The sequence below is a fragment of the Anastrepha ludens genome, chromosome 6 (assembly GCF_028408465.1).
Source record: "Anastrepha ludens isolate Willacy chromosome 6, idAnaLude1.1, whole genome shotgun sequence".
NCBI lineage: Eukaryota > Metazoa > Arthropoda > Insecta > Diptera > Tephritidae > Anastrepha > Anastrepha ludens.
Genome location: NC_071502.1, coordinates 88280696 through 88299298, shown reverse-complemented (window position 1 = coordinate 88299298; position 18603 = coordinate 88280696). Strand labels below are relative to the sequence as shown.

The window sequence follows — 18603 nt, the reverse complement described above, 5'->3', positions numbered from 1 at the left end:
GACCAAAATTTGATAACCACAGTTAAGCTCGGTGGGGGTTCGGTGATGGTGTGGGGATGTATGGCGGCAAGCGGAGTTGGCGATTTGGTTTTTATTGAAAGTACCATGAACAAAACATATTATCTGAATATTTTACGAAATGATTTACTAACCAGTGTGCAGAAATTAGACTTGCAGGGATCTTGGATCTTTCACCAAGATAATGATCCCAAGCACACAGCAAAAATAGTAAAAGAATGGCTGCTTTATCGTACTCCTAAACATTAGATCATCCTCCACAGTCACCGGACTTAAACCCTATTGAACATTTGTGGGAGCATTTAGACCACCAAATCCGGAAAAGGACAATCGCCAATATGGATATGCTGAAACTCGCTATAAAGGAAGAGTGGGATAAAATTTCATCTGACGCACAGTGCGGCCGATTCCCGAAAAGCTGGCCAAAACTCAAAAAATTAAGTAATTGATTCAAAATTTCTTACTCGGGGGTTGTCGGGGTCGCTGATTGCGAATTTGATCTTAAAATTTTGAAAATCCACCCCCTTCCACCCCTATTGGCCACCCCCTCACGTGAAATAGCGTATATTCTAGAACATAATCAAGATGCATGTAAATTTATATGTTTTCGGGGTCGCTGATTAGCAAGTGGTAGCAGCTGAATCTTGTTTTATTCAGTAACCATTACTTTTTTGAGCAACCTTTAATAGGTTTCAAAGCAGCATATGACGGCATTGTATTACTATACAGTTTGAAAACTCAAATTTTATAAAAAAAATTGCAAAAAATGTATCTACGTATTGCTGCAGCTAAAAATTTTGTGTCGAGGTATTGATATGTACTAAAGATTTCTCGTATTTTACTAACCTTCCGAATATGATTCCATTTGGTTTTGTTCAATTTGCTCCATTACAAAATCTTTCAAATGTGTACAACTTTCACTATTGATCGACAGTAATACGATGCTCAAACGAAGGCCACGTTGCGACTGAAAATACAGAGGATACTTAGGGTACAGGACGTTGCTATGAACGGTTTTCACTACTCAAGGCATTACTGTAGCCAACCCAAAGACAAAAAAACTCTATCTAGAAACTTTTTTTTTCGACTTTTGGCCAGCTTTTTGGGAATCGGCCGCACTGTGCGTCATGACGTGACAAAAAACTAGTTGAGTCGATGCTTCGAAGGATGTCTTCCGTTATCAAAGCAAAAGTGAAATCAACAAAATGCTAAATCTATATCATTTTTGTAAAATATATCGTTGTACACTTTATTTCGACGCGTAAAATATGCACAAAATTTTGTTTCTGTCCTACAACTTTTGTTGTTGTAATTTATTTTTTGTTGTTTTCTAGTAATTAGTAGAGAACCAAATACTAATTTAAAAAACATGAAATTAAAATGTATTGTTTTGTTATAAAAGACTGAAATGAAGTCCATATTATAACAAAATGCTTTGTACACTTTATTTGAGGCTCACAGTATGTATATAAATTTACACACATATCTACATATACATATACATAAGACCGGTATTAGAACAACCAACTACAACAGCGTGGATACTAACGTGGCGACTAAACCAACTTTTCTGGAAGGTGTAATGCCACTATACCTGAACCAGTGTTAAAATACCTTCCATCTAAGTTCTCCCAAACGCTTTGCACTTATTGGCAGCTCACTCCAGTCGAGCGCATACCCATAATAAGCTTTTCGACACAACTTACGCTCTTCGCTAGTTAACAACTTACCAACATCACACGCACTCACTCAAATACTTACAACATACTCGTACATATGTACATACATACATACACGCATGTAAAACATATAAACAAACAATTTTATTTACTTACCGGCGTCTTCTTCTTCTTAGTATTTCTAATTCTCAAGCATTTTTTTCGTCTTTAATATTCATTCATCTGTTTTCTGCCAACACTACTTTTATCACATTTTCCTCTATCGGTTGTTTGCTTGGTGTTTGACTTGGCGCTTATTCGCCTGTTTGCTGCTTTAAAAATAGCCGGCACAAAAGATTTGTTGCTCACTAAAACTGGTTTTACTTCCCTTCTGCGTGTGCTTCGCTAACTCTTTCACGGTCTTCTATTGTGCTCATAATAACTCGCACGATCGTTTGCTTTCTGCTGTAGCCGCTCGCCGCTGCTACTGCTACTGCTGCCAGTTCGTACTCTTCGCTGTTGTCGTCGGCGTCGTCGTTATTACATACGAATCTCCCAATATTGCGTTTGTTTGTTTTGCGGTTTTAAGCTCTGTTTAATTTTCGTGTTGGCAACATATTGCCTTATAAGTGAACATAGCTTGTTGTTGTTTTGCTTGTTGGTAATGTTGTGGTTTTTGCGTTTTTGTATTTTCTGCTGACTTTGTAACATACTTTTTCCGACGACCGAGCACCACTTGTTTTGCTGCCATTTCGGTTTTTAGTTACAACCATACAACTTTTCATTTTATTTGCTCTCCTTTTTGTGTAGACCCAACTGGTTTCGGATTGGCAATCTCGGTTCTATGAGCCTAGAACTGGCTTTACGCATCGTTTCTTTGACTTGTAAATTCTAAGCATGCTTTCCCATTATTGTGGATTTCGTTCTATTCCATTGGCTATTTGGATAGATAAGTCCTTCATATACGAGAGTGCGCATATGCCATGGTTGGAGTGGCAGGAAATTGGTTTCCTTCCATGTATTCTTACTTATGCTTCAGCACTACTGGCCATTCAAATACCAATGCAAGAATGTTTTTGCAAAATATTTCTCAAATACAGCCTGACTTCATATATCTTCCATGACCCGTTCGCTGACGATAGCAGAAAATTTGCATATTTCATTTGCCAATTTTTTTTTTTTTGTGTTTTTGTTTTTAAGTAATAGGACTATGCCATTTACAAGGAGCTGGTTTAATTACGATTAAGATGGTAGACTTTATAGTATTTAGTTATAGGAAAAGCGCCTCTGCACGCAAAAAACCACTAACGGAGAGCGCTTTTGTGAGTCGTTCTAGGAAAGAGAGTCTGCAGATTTCTGCTCTCAAAAGTTACCAACAAAAACTGCAAGTGGTGAAATGAAGCCAAAAACAAAGAACAACATTAATCCACTTTATTTAGTATATTTATTTTATACATTAGGTTCTGTTTTTATGCGGTAGATACGTTCCGCAAGAAACAGCATAAAGAAAAAACAGCATAAAAAAAGCTACTAGTTCTATAGTAAAACTATAGATACGTTTCAAATGCTAAAACCGCATAAATCTGAAATAATGTAATAAAATCGCATAAAAAAGGGCACTAGTCCCATATTATTACTATAGATACGTTCCATAGACCGCATGAATCTGAAATAATTAAATAAAATCGCATAAACAAAATATTGTATCTTTGAAAATTATATCTTTATATATCTTCCATACTTGTAGGGTTAGCATTTCTGATGTAATCTGTGATGAGTTTTTGCTTAGCTGGTTTAGAATCTTGTTTATATGTACAATTCCCGATAGGTCGACATGCATTTTGTAATTTAAAAAAAAACCGCACTATTTCAAAACCGCATAAAAACAGAACCTACTGTATTATATTTATGGAAATAATCACACGAATATGCGATAGTGGAGTGAACTCCTCTTGCCACCGGCCTACTTTTTCTTGATAAAAGTGACTGTTTGTTTAGATAAATAGTGCCAGAGGTGTTTTGGTATTCCTGGAGAGGTACGCAATGCAATGCTGAGTTGTAAGAATATACAGTGCATTGAAAAATTATAGCCCAGGGACTTATTTACAAGTTTGGCCAATTTTTTTGTTCTCATTTAATTTTGAAATCCAAGTTTCGAAAATGGTGCAAATTGAAACAAGGTTAATCACCTACCCTGTCAGCAATCAAATAGATTAACGAAACCAACGCAAAACAAGAGTCTTGTCAAGGCCCTATGCACCCGAGAGGAGGGAACAAGGAAAAAATAATAATTAAAAAAAATGTTCATCAAAATTTCAAACTTTTTAAGGGGTTACTTGGGTTTCGTTGGTTAAAATAATCAATTTTTTGTTTTTTGACGTATTAATGTCTACAACATCTCAGGAATATTATCCTAAATTTTCAAGCCGATCCGAATAATAAATTCGGAGATACAGCCTTTGGAATGTGTGCGCTCCAAGCCACTTTTATTGTTACTCAAAACTTTAAACGCGTTTTTCTCGGATCCGTGTTTTCAAAGTCGGTTGCCAAATGTTCTCGAAAACTATTCAACCGATCTTGATGAAATTTTACACAGGTGTTCGAAATACAATTTACTCGTGCTTGAATGAAGGATTTTTTTTTCAATTACAACTATTTAAAAAAAACAAAATGTCAAGCAAATTTGACCGAAATTTTCATTTTTTTTTTTCAAAAATGTCTGCCAAAATTCCAATTTTTACTTTTTTTTTCTTTCCTTCGTTCCAGCTCGAGTTTATGGTCTTAACTAAAGCACTAATTTTTGTTTTTTCATTTTTAATGAGCCTGTCAGGAGTTATGCTGACAACGCGGACGCACCTTTTTTCGAGGGGTCACCGGATATGACGTCACAATGGAAGAGTTTTAATTTTTTGTTTTTTGAAAATTTCAGAAATTATTCTTTAAACATGTATCTATAAGACAGAAAAAAGTTTGAATTAAATAAATAATTTTTTACATAGGAAAAAAAAATATTGAAAATAGGCCTTTTTTTACCCGACGAAACCCATGTAACCCCTTAAGCAGAGTTGCTAAAAAAATTGGTGTATGCCATTTCATGGTCCATTCGATTTCGCTATAATGAAGTGCAAGTGTGAAGTAGCTCATAAATCGCAATGAATTTTGAAAGTTTGTTTGTTTATGGATGTTTTTCCATATCAAAAAATGTTGAGCATTGGTTTTATGAAAAAAAAATGCACTGCCAGCCAAACAAAATTGTCAAAAATCAACATAATTTTTGAGTTACTGCAACTTGCACTGAATCAAAACCTAATGGGCATTAAAACTGCTTCTTCAGGTCATTAATCCCTCGTGGGGCATAGAGCATCAAAACCTGCATTTTCGAATTTCTACAAAAAATTCGAATTAAAAAATGCGAAATTTTAATGAGAATTTATTGAATTTTTGCAGAATTCGCGCAAAGCTTGAAACTTGGATTTATGTGGCTTTTGTAGGAGCACATTTTATATATTTTCATATTATCATAAAAAAAAACCAATAAACTTCAAAACTCTGTCAAAAAGTCCTAACACCATAGTTATTAAACCGGGTGTATAAATGGAGCCAAAGACTGAATTATCAGAAACAAGAAAGAAACGATTTACGAAATCAAACCGGACGCCCTCCAAATTGGTGGAGGAGCTCGCAAAACTTATTAAGAATCTGCTGTTATAGGGGAAACTTATAAGTTTATACAGGATTTACGCGGCTGCTCAGCAAAAATGATCTCGAACGCTAAGAAATGTATGCCAAAACGCGAAATAAGAGGTCGCAAAGAAGCTGTTTCGAAGCAAAAGCTGAGAAAATTACTGCCTTTGGTGCGTAAAAAATGCATTCATACTTCTAAAAAGCTTAGAGGCGAGTTAAATTTTAATGTTGATTCGTCTACAACCAGAAAAAAGCTCATTGCAGCTAAACTGCATGGAAGAAGCGTAAGAAAAGTAGCAAAACAACATAGGACAGTATAAAATTAGGAAAAGAGTTCCTACATTAGCCAGTTAAAAAAATGATTTTATAGTCCCACGAAAGCAAAATGCTTTTATTTGGTTCCAAAAGCCGCAGACTATTTGTCCGAAGGCCGAAGAATGTTTCTCTCAGAAATCAGAAATATGCCACCAGGCTAATAAAGCACGGAAATGCCAAAATGAACGTATGTGGCTGCTTCATCTACTATGACACCAGTCCCGAAGAAAGCAAGGATGACAAGTTGCACCTGGCGATAATGGAACCCAACATGCCACTACATGTGGAGTGGAGGATGTCTCTGAGCTGTGTATATGAAAGACAATGCTCCAATGCATACTAGCAAGTTGGACCAAGAAATTGGTTCGTTCCAAACCGGGTGGGGATCACGGGATGGTCATTCAAAATCTTTGGGTAGATGCCAAAGAAACTGCAGACAAAGAAAATCCCAGAAAAATCAAAAGGCTTTGGATGACTGTGCGAAAGGCGTTGAGAAGTGCAGGCGTTTGATGGACCCAATACCTCTTAGATGCGCAGCAGAACTTGCAGGCAAGGGTCGTTCGATGAAATAATAATATTTCACTCCTTATTTTGGGTTATACAGTGAACTAATTACTTTAAGTTTTGTTTTCGTGTTTTACGCTGATTACTGCTATTTTTAATTTTTTGTTTTTTTTTTCATCTTCCTATTTAATATAAAATGGAGCACTGTATTTTTTGCCAATAACTGCTTTCCATATAAACTAAAACATCAGCAAATAAAATAAAATAAAAATTATAGGTGAAATTTCTTTCTGATATATTTTTTATTCACCAAAAATTTCGACTATAGGCCAAAAAAGTGAGATTTCTTTCTGAGATATTTTGTTTTTAAGTCGAATTTTCAACTATATGCAGCTGTTATTTTGAAGAGTTCTATATTATCTTGCGTACTCGAAATTCTTCTAAAAAATTTTATTAAAAAGTAAAAGTAACTTTCGACGATAATTTGTTGACTTTATTATTTTTTTAATTCAAGAATGAACTACATTTTCATAAAAATAAGTTTGAAAATTAAATAAGAAAGAAATAAACTTTATAAGTTTGTCAATAAGTTCTTGTGCCATAGCAATTAGGCACACTGTAGAATTTGTGAATCAATTTTGACTAAGTTAAAATATCTGTCATTCAATTTTCAATAACTCCCACATTTCAGCAGCCTCTCCTTTATCTACAAACGATTGTGAAAGATGCCTATATTGTATTTTTGGACCGAAATTTTCTCTAAATTGTGATCCACCAAAATGAGCTAACCTTTTTGTAGTGAAAAATCAATGTTGCAGAGTGTTCTTGACTAATAAATTTCATGTTTTCGGCATTTTCCATTGCATGTTTTCAACTTTTCTCATTACTCTCTCTTTTTATTTAATTTGTTTTTTTTTCTTTGTTTGTTTTTGCGGCACATTGTTTCTAATAAATTTTATTCATAAATATTAACTTTCAATTTTACGCTGGCAATGCTGTGCACCACAAAAAAGCGCTTGCGCTTTCAAGTACGTAAACAAGAAAATAATAACAACTACATTGAATGACATACTTTCGCGAGAGTCGAAACAACTGAAGAGAGAGATTTAGCAGTGCTTGCTCTTATGTCAAAGCGGCCAGCAGAATGTTGCAACAATAGCGACAGCGCGCAACAACAGACAAACATACAGAGACTACTGCGGTTGACTGCTGCGAACAAGACGAAATGTCAGATGTGTCAGAAATAGGCAAACGAGGCGAGCAAAGAAAAACTGAGAATAACCCAAATGGCAGCAAATGGGCAGTTTGTAGTTATTGTGCTGCGGCGAGTGATGGAAATGGGAGCAAATTTCGTGTGTTTTGTTGTGCGACAAAGTGAAAAAATTTCATAAACAATGTAACAATCAAACGAATAAATAAACGGAAAATCTGTTGAAAGCTCGTAACGAATGTATTGAAAATGCAGAAACACAAATGTGGCGTGTGAAAAATCAGTGAAAATTTGTGCTGAGGAAAAAGTGGAAATCAGTTGGCTGTATACAGTTGTATGTAAGTGAATAAAAACACAAGCTCTCACACATTCATATGTATGTGAGCATGTGTGTAGCGAAAAAAATGAGATGTACGGGCTTTAAAGTGCAGCGCAGACATTTTTGGGATGGTGGAAAAATCGGCTGCAGGCGCAGTCAACAGTGGGCAATGCAGCCATGCAATGCACTCATTATTGTTCATAGAACAGTGATGGCTGTGACGGCGCAGTCAGCGTCATTGTTGGCAGCAACAAAGAAAGTAGAATAAAAGCAGAAGGCATAAGCAAGAACAAGCTGTAAAGGCAGGCGCGGCGGTCTGACCATGCAGTAACAATAATAACAACAACGAATGAAGTTGCGAAAGATAAATGAAAAAGCAAAGCAAATTTTATTTGAAAAGCAATTGGCGCTCTGTCGCAGTCTCACTCTCTCTAAACAACTGTCAAATAGCTGCCGCGTGCAGAGGAAAATGAAAACAAAACAAAATTAAAAACTGCAGTTGTATGAAATTGAGAAAAAGAGAGAGAGAGAGAGAGCGAATTGAGTAATAAAATTGTGTAGTGCCGAGAGTGACTGCATGGAATGCATTTTCACACCGTCACACATGCAAACATACAAATGTACATATAACTTCTGTATGCGAGCAACCACAAGTGCACTACCAAACGGCCGACAACTCTGCAACTCTTAGCCCTAATAATAATGCTCGAGTATAAAGCCCAATTGGTAGTGAACGGTCGGTCGGTTGGACGGACAGTGGAACGCGAACGTGCAGTGAAACGGTGTAGCAAAACAGTAAAATCGATGGCCGAGCGCAGTTGAATAATGCAAGAGTGTTTGTGTGATATTACTCCGCTCTGAGCTGCTATTGAGGATTTCTTCTTCAGTTAACCAAACACACACACACACACATACACTTATATATGTACTTAGCTATATATGTGCATTTGTGTAAAGTAGGTATGCATTTTGCTGTAGTTGGCCGCCTTTACTCCGTCTGTCCGGCAAACTAAATCGCTGGCTCGACGACTTAGTTAGTTATTTTCGTTGGTCTCTGGGTGAGAGTCGCGCAGCAGAAAAATGTTTGCTCGTATTAGTTGGCAATAACCATTTGGTGGAATGTTGTCTTATGGTAGTTAGAAGTCTACAAAATGCAATATTTATTAACCAAACTGTGCGGGCACCAACGCGAGTGCATGTGTATGCGTGTGTGAAAAAATGAAAAATTCTACAACATTGCAGGCAAAATTCATTAAGAAATATACGAGGAAAATACCACAAATGCTGAGTGAAGTGAATAGAAAAATAAATTAAATTGGAAACTCTTAGTGGAATAATTGAAGTGGTGCTTATACATAGAATGCTTCCGCTGAGATTGTGGAAAATATATACATACATATAGTGCATGTATGTGGAAATTTATTAACACGAAATATTCAGCCATCGAAATCTATGCTTCCATTTGAGCATCCGTTTGCTAAATCTTGAATAGACTGCATATTTATAGTGTAAGTGCTAAAAATAAAATGTTTTGTGTGAAATGTTAAAGGAAAATGAATATTAGGAAATGATTATTGCAAATTTATGTTGTTCAAATTTTATTATTAATAAAATAACTAACAAAACAGTGCAAAACAAAAAACAAAAATATAAAAAAAAAAAAATACTCCAGCTACGCATCAACCTAAAGTGTAGTGTAAATTAAACTTCCCCTTCCCAGCGCTCATTCCGCAGACTCAAAACCTAATATTCATACTAATGTTGGTGTTACAGGTGCATAAGTGTTGTCTGAATTGGGCCAAGTTTCACGTTACAATTTGTGCTGCCCGTTTTAGGTTTTATCTGCCAAGCGAAAAGGCCTCGACTGCTTTACACTTATTTCGAGTTGACTTCGAGTCAGCGTCGTTTTGTCAATTTTGTTAAGAACTTCGCTCAGCAAATTTTTATCCGACCCAGAACTGTCGCATCAGCAGCATCCTGTGAAAATGAATGAGGCGATACTTTTTGCTATTACAACAATAAATAAACGGCAAGCCATTTCATTTCATAAGTTTATGCTCTAACCTTAAAAATACAGGGTCCGGCACCCGAAGTGTAACCAATTAAAAAGGACATACATTTAGTTTGGAAAATTCCTTTTATTCAATTCAAAGTAAAAAATATGTGAAAATAATACAAAATTAAGAATCAATTAACTTTTGCTCGATATGACCACCTTTTGTCTTGACTATAACCTTGAGACGGTCCAGAAACGAATCGCAAGCCGCCCGAATGTGATTTGCAGGTATTTTGGGCCACTCGCGGATAATGGCTTTCTTCAGCGTCTCGAATCTGGTGAATCTTTTAGTTCGGATTTTGCTCTCCAAAATGGCCCAAAGAGAATAATCCATCGGACTCGCGTCTGGTGAATTTGAGAGCCATTGTGTGCACGTTATGAAATTCGGAACGTTTTTTTTAGTCATTCTTGGTTTACTCGAAGCTTTCTGAGACTGTGCCGAGTCCTGTTGAAACGTCCATGATCTGCCAACGAAATATTTGCCTGCCCACGACTTCAAAGCAACCTCCCTGCCCGATAATATTTGGCATTTACCTTGACGCCATTTGGAGTGCGCCCATTTGCGGTTACAGCGGCCAAAACTATTACCTGTGGCGGGTGCTGCCTCCTGGTGGCTAACCGATGACTCAAATTCTTGTATAAACGGTCGGTCAAATGAATCCTATCGTTTTAGTAGTTTACAAATTTGCTCAATTTGAACAATTGTCTCGTCAGAAAATACAAAGTTCGGAAATTGACCGCTTTCGGCCAAGCGAAGCAACTCCTTCGCTCTCTCAAGCCCGACTTGTTGCTTCTTTGGTGTGAGATTATGCGCCATTATCTTGTAAGGCATGATTTTCAGATCATTTTTCAGTATGGGGCAGATGCTACGGTCAGATATTTTCAATTTTTCGCCATTTGATTGGCACATCGTCGGTTTTTTAAGAGCTTAATAACTTAAAATGATAATAAAAAACAGAAATTTTTTTGCAATGAATTTTTTTTTATTTGTATTATTATCTGGTACATAATTTCATGGCATTCATTTTTTTGAATATGATACTCGGCATACTTTTGTTTGCCGCGGTTATGAGTTGCATGATCCATTTGAGCAGTCTAATAAAGGGTGGGCCATGTAAAATTTGCTTTTTGAATCAGCTATAAAAAAAAAACTAATCAATATTTTTTCAAACTTTTTTTTATTTTGAAGATTGAACATTGTCATTTATGAATGAAAAATAATATCGTTCAAATGACTGCCACGACTAGCTTTACAGTAGGCCATTCGATCAACCCAATTTTTAAGCACATTTTCGATTGTTTGGGCTCTAATTTCATAAATGGCAACTTCGATTTCTTGTTTTAAAGCATCAATCGTCTCTGGGTGGTTCGCATAGCTTTTGTCCTTAACGGCTCCCCACAAAAAATAGTCCAACGGGCTAAAATCACAGCTCCGAGGCGGCCAATTGATATCGGAATTCAAAAATGGTAGCCAAAAGTTCGAGTGTAACTTTGGCAGTGTGACAAGTTGCACCGTCCTGTTGAAACCAAATGTCGTCCATGTCATCCTCTTCAATTTTTGGAAACAAAAACTCGTTGAGCATGTCACGGTAACGCTCGCCATTTACTGTAACCGCGGCTCCTCGCTCATTTTCGAAAAAAATGGCCCGATGATGCCGCCAAACCAAAAAGCGCACCAAACAGTGACTCGTTGTGGATGCATTTGCTTCTCTACAGTATCGTGTGGATTTTCTAAGCCCCAAATCCGACAATTTTGCTTATTGACGTAGCCACCGATGTGAAAATGAGCTTCATCGGAAAAGATGATTTTTCGGTAAAAATGCTCATCTTCGGTCAAACGATTTTCTGCCCATTGAGCGAACCGAAAACGCATTGGATTGTCATTAGGCTTTAGTTCTTGCACCAATTGAACTTTGTAAGCCTTCGTACCGAGGTCTTTATGCAAAGTTCTCCTCAAAGAAGTGCGTGAAATGTTCAATTCTTGAGAACGATGAGTTGAGGTTGTTGGATGTTCACGCACATTTTCGGCTACAGCAGCAATGTTTTCGGGTGTACGCACTGTAGGAGCACGTTCACGTGTTGTTTTATCCATTAACGATCTACTTTCACGAACACGATTAACAAATTGATCCACAAACTGTCTTGTTGGCAAATCTTTTTTTTGGAATTTTGTTTTTTTTTTTTTTTTTACAGTTTGAGTAGAAGACTCATCACTTTGGTAATACGTTTTCAATATTTCCCAATTTTGTTCAAGCGTATAGCGTCCCACTTCGTAAATGTCAAACCTTTAAGTAAATTATGAACACATTTGACATGTCATTTGTGTTACCATTCTCCAAAAAATAGGTGGTTCAAATGCAAACGCTATATGGCCCACCCGTATTTGACTAATTTTTCCAATAAATCTGTAAATTAATCGGATTCTTACATTCTTCTGGAATTTTTTCAGATTTCCAATAAATCCTAATAATAAATCTAAATGTGTCCAATCAGCAAAAATGCGATGCAAACGATGGTTATTTGGCTGCAAGTCTTGCACGAGTTGTAATTTAAAGGCTTGCAAACCGAGATGCTTACGTAGAATTTCCAATGTAATCGTAGGATAAAGGCCAACAAGTTGAGAACCACTCGACAATTCCATATTTCAGTGTCTTCTGCAACATTTCGCTCTATGAACTTCACGAACAAAAAAAAATTTTTTTTTTTCAGAGAAATTTCGACAATTTAGAAGCGTTTAACCATTCTTGACGACTTATCAAACCTTATTTAACAGAATTGCCAACACAGTTTGCCATTCTCAGGTGTCAGACCATCGATTATCGACATCGGTAGTTCTCATGCAGCTAAAAAAACACCCGATACAAATGATTCCAAACAGTTTGCTGATTAATCTTTAATTCCTACGCAACGGAATAAGTGTTTCAATGCCTGTGCGACTCGGTGAATTCCTTGACCTTATCGAAATTTGCGACTATGCGATATTTTCGAGCTACCGGTTCGCTCTTGCAGGTCCATGAAGGCTTAAATTACTTTGGCAGCCCGGTATGTTGCTTAGAACGGTGGCCACAGTTGCCTGAATGCCTTCAAACGATTCCTGACGTTCTCCTTCCAACGTTGAAGGTAATATCGGCAATAGCTAATAGTCGCAGGATGTAAAATCTGGTGGGGCAACAAAATAATTTCTATTGTCTTCATTGCAACCACACACTTTTTTCTAGAGGGTTTCTAGCCGCTCTGTTGGCCACCTGATCTTTCATCTTCACTAAGAAAATCCACTCTAAAAATCGCATTAGCTAAGTTTCAAGGTTTAATTCCATTTCTTCCCGACACACGCTTGCTGACAAATGCATTTGGAAGCCGCTCAAAACACATAGTAAACTTCAGAACCTTAGATTCAAATCCAAAAGGTCTCAACCACGTAGCCCTGATCGTTGGCACAACAGTCGTTAGGTGCACACAAAAAAAAATACCAAAAATGACTCCGCTTGAGTACTCAAACCAATTCATCTAATAACACCTCCTTCAAATTGGTTCCTCACGATGACAAAAAATTTTGCTGCGCGCAATTTTTATGAAATTTCCGGAGTATTCACTTCAAGCGTAGGCTAATTAAAACTAAAATAAAGTTAACGGTGTAAAGAAGACACACAAAATAGTAGTTAAGTATGTCAAAAAGTGCAGTGAGTGGAAGAGTTGTTATAAAGCAGCAAATTTTGCAAAGCACAGCTAAAGTTTTGAAAAAGAAAATAATAATACGTACACACATACATACATACATACCTACATATGGGTATGTTTGTGTATAAAAAACAAAATGAAAAAAAGTGCAAAACGGCCAAAAAAGTTAAGCAACGTCGCCGTTGACCGCTCAACACAGCAATTTTATTTTTCTTCTTTTTCTCTTCTGCTGCTGCTGGCGTACGCGTGTTGAATTTTGTGTGTTTAGTGATTGTGAATTCACGGCGCGTTTTTGCTGTTTTTAGCGCAAAAAAAAAAAAAAAAAAGCAACAATCATTAAGAAAGTAACAACAAGTCGACTTATGTTTTATATGTAATCGCCTGCACTTACGCCTTAGCCTCCCGCTACACCGCCGTCGCTGTGCCCACCACCACCACCAGTATTGTCTCGCACGCGCATCACAATACCACCAACAACAACAACATCAATAAAATGCAGCTCCTCCACACAACGCACAGACGTTTTAGCAACAACAACATTCACTACTCGAGACAAAAGCAATAACAAAACGCATAATAGCGTTTTAGTAGTCGCAAGAGTTACCGAAGTCACTGTCGCCACCGTCATCGTCACTACCCCTGCCGGTTGCGTACGCGTACGCGTCTTCATGCTCAACATCATTCTCATCAGCCACATACACACATACTTACATGCACTCCCTCACAAGCACTTGCATTCATCTCTGCATGTCTCTTTCTCATACTTGACATTTGTATGCACGCAATCGTTTTGTGTGGTGTTGTTTTTCTGTATACGAGTACACGCGTACAAATACGTGTGTGCAATTATTATGCAGTTGCTTCGGCCGTCGTAAAGTGTACATGAATTTTCTGGTACTATCGTTTTCATGTGCAGATCACTGAAATGTTCTTCTGCACATTCCTCGTCTCGTCCTGGTGTTCTCAGCAATGAGTCGTGTGTTTGTTGTTGTTGCTATCACTTCTGTTTTGCTTTTATAAGTGCTATCATTAGTATGTTTCTATCCCTTATTCGACTGTATAGGCAATCCGTTTTTAAAAAGAAAACAAAAAAATTAACTGACAAAATAAACGCAACGAAGCTAAATTTGTGCAAAGTGAAAAAAAGTAAAAATATATACAAATGTATGTGAATTAAACATCCAATAAAAAAGCATGAATTATTCCATTTGCTTCTGTAAATAAAAACAAAAATGCATGCGATCTGTGTCTAGTGTAAAAAGGTATGAGTTTGTGTTCAGAAATCAAATTCTAAAATAGCAACAAAAAATTTTATTAAATAAAACAAGTAAAAGAAGAAAGTGCAACTTTCTACGCATTGAGTGTTAATTTGCTAAAAAAATTCCTCGATTTCTTCGAATTAATCTTTGATGCCGCAGGATTTACGAGCAGAAGCAAATGTCGGTTACAATAAACGGGAAGGTGGGTGTGTAAATTTGTGTCCTATTATCTAGTACGGATATTTTATTGCAAAAAAAAGACATATTTTCAAATAAAAAGTAGACTTAGAAATTAAATTAGTATCATGAAAAGTTTTCTAAACCATTCATAGTTCAATATTTGTATGTATCCGGCGATGTCTGAATTTGGTATCCCCGTAAAACTAATACGGCACACCCGCAGCGCCGTCAGAATTGGGAAGGACCTCTCCCAGCCGTTTGATACCTAACGAGGTTTCAGACAGGGTGACTCGCTGTCGTGTGACTTCTTTAACCTGATGTTGGAGAGCATCGTACGAGCCGCCGAACTTAATCACGCAGGCACAATTTTGTATAAGAGTGTACAATTGGTGGCGTATGCCGATGATATTGACATCATCGGTCTTAACAACCGCGCTGTTAGTTTTGCCTTCTCCAAACTGGATAAAGAGGCAAAGCGAATGGGTCTGGTGGTGAACGGGGACAAAACGAAGTACCTCCTGTCTTCAAACAAACAGTCGGCGCACTCGCGTATCGGCACCCACGTCACTGTTGACAGTTATAATTTCGAGGTTGTAAAAGACTTCGTTTATTTAGGAACCAGCATTAACACCGATAACAATGCCAGTCTTGAAATCCAACGTAGAATTTCTCTTGCCAACAAGTGCTACTTTGGACTAAGTAGGCAACTGAGCAATAAAGTCCTCTCGACGACGAACAAATCTAACACTCTACAAGGCTCTCATCACGCCCGTCCTAACGTATGGCGCAGAAGCTTGGACGATGACAACATCCGATGACGCAACGCTTAGAGTGTTTGAGAGAAAGATTCTGCGTAAGATTTTCGGATCTTTGCACGTTGGAAACGGCGAATATCGCAGGCGATGGAAAGATGACCTGTGTGAGCTTTACGACGCCATAGGCATAGCCCAGCGAATAAAGATCCAACGGCTACGTTGACTGGATCATGTCGTCCGAATGGATACAAACGCTCCGGCTTTGAAAGAATTCGATGCGGTACCAGCTGGTGGTAGCAGAGGAAGAGGAAGGCCTCCTCTGCGTTGGAAAGATCAGGTGGAGAAGGACTTGGCTTCACTTGGTGTGTCCAATTGGCGCCGGTTAGTACGAGAAAGAAACGACTGGCGCGCTTTGTTAAACTCGGCCAAAATTGCGTAAGCGGTTATCGCGCCAATTAAGAGAAAGATATGAAAATTCACTTTTGTATAAGGAGGGCAACCTAACAATTTCTATTTATTTCACTTAAAAAATTTATTAAACAAAAGTCTACAGCCAATTTATTGAGTTGGGAATAAGTTCGTAGCGTTTTTACCGAAGACTTTTATTTAAACAAAAAACAATAATTATATCAATAAGTTAATCTGGACCAAGGAAACGCCCCTCATAAGGTTTGACAGTGAGCGGAAAAGATGTTAATCGGTCGGTCCAAGGTCCGAAGAATACAGCGGATACTGAAGGACCTCCCGTTCGAGCTCATGGAGTGCGGCTTTGACGACTTGTGCAACATGGGGCCTGTCGTTGTTGTAAAGGAGTATGGCTTGACCATGTCGATCAGGTCTTTAGCCTCATTCACGCGGTATAGCTAGGCAATGTAGAGCTCATTGGTGACCGTGGCATTCTTTCATATGACCTTCTTTGGATGAAGATCCGGCTTGATCCCAGTCCTTTCTTTCATTTCTGATCTGCCGTGACAATTCGATACAAAAAGTGCTCTTTATGACTGCGGGTTGCTCGATGGCGGGCGAGATCCTGATTAGCAATTTGAAGGCGACTTTCTTTGCTTTTTCGTTGCATTTGGAAACAGGGCACTGCAAATATGTTTACGGATGGCTCGAAGTTGGACGGAAGAGTTGGTGGGTGAGTATTCTGCAAGGAACTCCGCATCAAGCTCAAATTTAGGCTTTCGGACCACTGTAGTGTTTTCAAGCAGAAGAAGCCGCAATTAAGGAAGCTGTGGATTGGCTGCTGGCTTCTGTAATTACAGAAAAGGATGTAAATATCTACTCCGACAGCATTAGGGCCATGGGCTCGTTGTTTGTGCATTCGAGATTAGTCGGGGAATGTCTGGCTTTTCTCTCCATTGCATCCGAATACTTCGATATCAGGGTTGTCGGTCACAGCGGCATAGAGGGAAACTGCTGGGCCGATGAGTTAGCCAGACAGGGAACCCTTCAAACGACTTCATCGCAATATGAGCGGATTGGAGTTCCCTTCAACCTGTGGTCTGATACTGTGAAGGTGGGCCTCGCGTCCACTCAGCGAGCGCTGCGCTAGTGCGCAAACGTGCAGGTCGGGGGCGTTCGAGAAAACTTTTAAGGCTAACAAAGCCACAGCTATTTAATTTGGTAGGTATCCTCACTGGACACCGTACGTCCACGATTTGTGAAATTATGTACAAGTTTTACATAACATTTCTTAACATTTTTAACACTTTAGGTTCTACGAAATACGCATTACTCTTCATTAACCCAGACATTCAAATGGCCTTTGGGCTAATTTGATCCTTAGAATACAGACTATAAGCACTTTATGCCACTTTTTGCTAGTTTTTAGACTCAGACAGGTAGGAAGTTAGGTGAAATGGTTGAAGTGCCGGTAGCACTAAAGCGCCGTTTTGATACCATTATGAGACCTCCAACAGGCAGATATCTACAGTCAGCCAGAGCTGTTAATATAACGGAGGAGATTGATTGAATTTAGGTTTGCGCACTGCCCCAGGCTGTCGAAGAAAGGAGTGCCCAGTCACCTTAATCGTCTAGCTGCCAAACCCGGACATTTACAGAGAAAGTGCTCAACAGTCTCCTTCTCCGAGAGGTCCCCACAGCTTCCGCAATATGGATTAAATGGTAACCCTAGCTTTTCCACGTGTGTGCCGAACGTTCAGGGACCGGTAAAGACAGCTACGAGTTTGGAAATTGAATGGCGAAGAGTCCAAAGAAGTTTCTGAGTCCTTCGTATACCGTATTGTGGCCAAAGGATTTTCGAAATAGCACATGAAGAAATGGAGCTCCATCTTTTCTGCGCTTTTCTGAGAAATAATTCGTGCAGTTCCCCTTTAACAACTGTCAGGAGGATGCCGATGCCCGGGTAGGAGGTCTCTGAGGCCAATTCAGTCCCCTTCCTGCCAAGCTTATCAGCAATTTCATTTCCCTTTATGTTCCCAGATCAGAGAAATGTTCCCTGCACACCCAAGTGGTTTAATCACCTCCTACAGGAGTTTTCTAGTTTCGTTCTGCACCATGGCGTCGTCAGAGCGTTGATCGCGTCTTGACTATCCGAGGAAATGTTAATATCTCCTTCGCTCCCACGTTCCCTAAGCATTTTGCATGCCTGCAGGATCGCAAAGACTTCTGCTTGAAAAACACTAGCAGTGTTTGGCAGTTTAAAGGATATAGATAAATTGGCTGACTGGGACAAGTTTTACATGCTCCGGTGATGCCAATGCATTCAGTCCTTTGCACCCTCCTCAGTTTAGTGGTATTATAGCTCTTCCGAAGAGCTTCCCACCAAACCAGGCATCCATACGTTAAAATTGGCAGACCCACTGCGCTGTACATCCACAGCACTACCTGTGGCTTGAGTCACCATTTTTTACCGAACATAGATTTGCAGGAGTAGGAGGCTATACTGGCCTACACATTGAAAATCGGGTAATTCAATGTGTAGCTTCCAATGGAGTTGTGAGT

The 18603-nt window shown here is 38.5% G+C and overlaps 1 protein-coding gene across 14 annotated transcripts in view; it reads left to right on the top strand.

Annotated features, from left to right (window-relative positions):
- Positions 1–18603, top strand: part of LOC128867546 (homeobox protein 5-like) — a 276653-nt gene that overhangs the window by 134322 nt on the left and 123728 nt on the right. The window contains exons 1-3 of one of the 14 annotated variants that reach the window (XM_054108862.1): positions 7307–7727; positions 8951–9216; positions 14506–14903. The exons of 2 other annotated variants lie outside the window; for them this stretch is intronic. The gene's annotated coding sequence lies outside the window, so the exon portion shown is untranslated. 11 more of the 14 variants (XM_054108865.1, XM_054108864.1, XM_054108867.1 and 8 more) reach the window with 11 other exon arrangements.